We start from the raw sequence: 3,775 nt of genomic DNA, 5'->3' as shown, positions 1-3,775 counted from the left end.
AGTTGCTCTTTGTAGCCAAATAAAGTTTTGGGAGTTATTACACCAAACAAAACCAGCAAAAAATTCTCCACAAAAAAGGTTGTTCAAGCCATTGAATCATTTAATTAGATTAGTACCATTTCTCACAGAAACCTCCTCTCTTCTGTATGCTAGTTTTATATTAGTCACTAAAAACATAGAGACAAACAAACAAAAGTATCTTTGCTTTTGATTTCATTTCACTCTGGAGGAAAATGTAGAAAACTAAAATGTGTGACATGGAAATGAACTCACTTTAAAAAGAAATAAAAACAATATTTAAGTGCTGTGCTTTGTTTCTGTGTATATTACCTTCTTTAAAAGTAACAATGATTTCTGTATGATAACTGACAGAAATTCAAGTTCAAGTAACATTACTGTTTAATTTGTATATCTAACAAGTTGAAAAGAGTAATGGATAGAGACCCAGATGGGTATAAGAGTACAGTGACGGTCTTAGGAATATATACTGTTTTAAACATTTCTCTGGTGTGTTTTATTCTTTTGTTGAATCAAATTTTAATCAAGCTGTGGGAACAATGATCACTAGCAACTCTAGCATTGCACTGTCTCTTAAGAATAACCATATCCTTAAAAAGAGAGTGTCACTTTCCCAAGAGTGTAGAGGTGAATTAACTGATAATTTCCTTATTTCCAGCTGAACTAATAAGAGATTGAGAAAAGGACTATAGAAAGTACAAAATCTCAAAATAAGTGAGATATATGTGAAAATTCTAGGCAGACTAATACCACGTCCTTTTCATCAGTAGTATTATTTCCAATATGTCTGTGCAGTGAGTTGAATGGAATCTCCCAAAAGGTATGTTCAGAACTGCTAACTGCCAGAAACTTGTGTGTGGGGGGGGAGGCCAGAAGCAGGTTGTCTGTATAGAAAGATGGGATTGAAGTGATAGGTAGAAATAAACACTGCAGATATAACTCATAATTAGTTTAAGACAACTAAACAGGTCACATGATTCTTCTTTGTAAGATAGAGAATTTAGAGATGATACTTCTTTTTTTTTTAATATTTTTAATTTTGAGAGACAAAGCATGGAGGAGGAGGAGCAGAGAGAGAGAGGGAGACACAGAATCTGAAGCAGGCTCCAGGCTCTGAGCTGTCAGCACAGAGCCCAATGCAGGGCTGAAACTCACAAACCATGAGATCATGACCTGAGCTGAAGTGGGACGTTCAACAGACTGGGCCACCCAGGCACCCCTAGAGATGATACTTTTACTTCTGAGGAAAGTATGTATTATTAGGGAATTTGGCAAAATAACTACTACAGAAAATACCTAAATGAAGCTGCTTGCTTTGCCTGACTAAAACTGGTTGCTTTTGCCTCCAAAAACTGTTGTCAATCCACATATAGCTAATAAAGAATCAGCCCAACTGAATGATGAATAACAATCAGACTTTGTTTGGGATTTAGGATTGCTGGTGTAGATAGTTAGCTGTCCACCAATAAATTATATTTTCCTACGTAGCATCTCATAATTTTACCAAAAATTAGATTTCAAGTTCTAAGTTTCTCAAACCTTTTGAAATCAGGTGTGGCTTTGTGAAACATTAGTGCATGATACAGCTGAGAGGTGTACTTCTAGTTCTGGCATATAAAATATTCCAAGTTCCCCTATTGTACTGTATTGTGTGGTATTGTATGGTATGGTATGGTATGGTATGGTATGGTATGGTATGGTATGGTATTGTAGTTTTTTTGTCTTCCAGATGCCTAGATGAAATCAAACCCCAAGACAACATCAGAAAATGTTTTGTTCAAAATGGTTGAGCCTGCCATCTGCCAGATTCCTTTAATTATTTCATAAAAGAGGAACACCTACTGAACTATTTACTGTATAAAGACAGGAAATCGATTTATATCACTTTTAGTCATTGAAAGTTCCACTTGTTATAATGGAATAAATGTATTATTTGAACAAATAAATAATCTGACAGCAGTTAGTTTACTCTTTGCAATGAGATCATGGTTCAAAAAGGAAAGTTACCATGAAAACAAAAGGATGAAGATTTTTGTATTCAGAGGAATACTCATGCCAATAATGGGAAGATCCTTACTGTCTGCATTATCAACTCTAATTCATATTCAGAGATCTAGTCTTGTTCCCAGACAGAAACCATGATATGCCCCTTACATTGTTTTTCACTGGATTAAATAGGTGAGAATCTAGAGTGAGAATTTTCTCACAAAGGTGATTTTTTTCTACCTCAATTCTTCTGAAACCTAAACTTTTTCTTGCAAGCTTGGTCATGATTTGATTCCTAAGTCATCTATTTCAGTTGTTCTTGATTCTAAAACCTGTGTTAGTGGTATGAAACCTCCAGCAGTTTAAGCTGGAGCTTAAACTCAAAGTGTATAATTCACTTCTACCATTTTACTTGGAGTAATGAATTCAAAACACAGATACCACCAATGCCTATCATGTTAATTCTCCTTTGAAATGCAATTAACATTCTATTACTGGACCAATGGTGGGGACTTTTATGATTTCCTATTTTAACAAAGTCATTCCATCACTGTTGATTCCTTGCTTACAAAATCCTATTTTATCATTCAAAGTCATCTTCCATATATGGGATTTATTCTCTACATATTTTTCTCTAACTTCTAGCTCTGAAGCTCTGGCTTAAAATTTAGATCTATCATCTATCTATCTATCTATCTATCATCTATCTATCAATCATCTATCTATTATCTATCTATCTGTGTATGTATGTATGTATGTATGTATCTATCTATCTATCATCTATCATTCCATCCACAGATATAATTCTTAGTCTCCAAGGGAACTTATATAGATGGCCAATTTGAGAAAAGGCCTTATTAATGAAATAAAATGACTTCTATGTGTACAGAAACTTCCAGTTTGCAAATTTATATGCAGTATCTTTAGTAAAGTAACTACATTCTGCTTTGCATGCATTTGGCTGCATGTTAGGAATACTCAAATCTAGAGCATGGTTTTCCCAAAGGATGTTTCCAATCTTCCTGCAGTTTTCTAAAGTTTGTTTTGTTTTGTTTTGTTTTGTTTTTGGCTGTCAACTAGAACTCTAATAATCATTTGTGTTCAACTTTGTCAACCTTAAAAATAAAATAGCCTGCCATTTTACTAGCAGAGGAGCAGAGGAATAGTAATTCTGGACAAGCAAGCTATGGTGAACCATAGGCGCATCTGAAGAGACAAAGGAAAGGTAAGCTTTTGTGAGGTTAGGAGAAAATCGGGGAGGGCTACTTTGAACCAAAGGTTGTGGTTGTGGGAGTTTCTCATTCTTTGTAAGAGGTGGCTAGTGTGTTGTGTTGTTAAGGCAGGGAGAGACCTTTCTTCTTTTCTTTAAAAGCAGGAGATAAATTTCCTATATGAAACATGCCCTCACTTTTCAAAGTAATTCTTACCTTTCTTCTTCCTGCTAGCTATGTTGGCTGCAGTGAGTGTCACACGCAAAAGAACTTCCCCTTTAGGGCTTTCTGACTCCATTTTAAATGAGATTTCCTTTATTATTTTCATAACTCTAAAAATAATTTTAATTCCCTTACAATATTACTTCAGTACCTTAACAGATGTGTTGATGCTGTACTCATTTATATATGATGAGTTACTTTATCTATACTTTCAATCTTGGGGTCACTGTCTTGGAAGGTAGACAATACATATGTAATCACCATAGTACACTGATCTTAAGGTTATGTTTTGTTTATGGTGGGGAAAATGCACTCACAGATGCCTTTTAGGAAATACA

This window comes from Hyaena hyaena, unplaced genomic scaffold (assembly GCF_003009895.1).
Source record: "Hyaena hyaena isolate Hyena2069 unplaced genomic scaffold, ASM300989v1 scaffold_937, whole genome shotgun sequence".
Taxonomy (NCBI): domain Eukaryota; kingdom Metazoa; phylum Chordata; class Mammalia; order Carnivora; family Hyaenidae; genus Hyaena; species Hyaena hyaena.
This window is presented reverse-complemented; position numbering follows the sequence as displayed.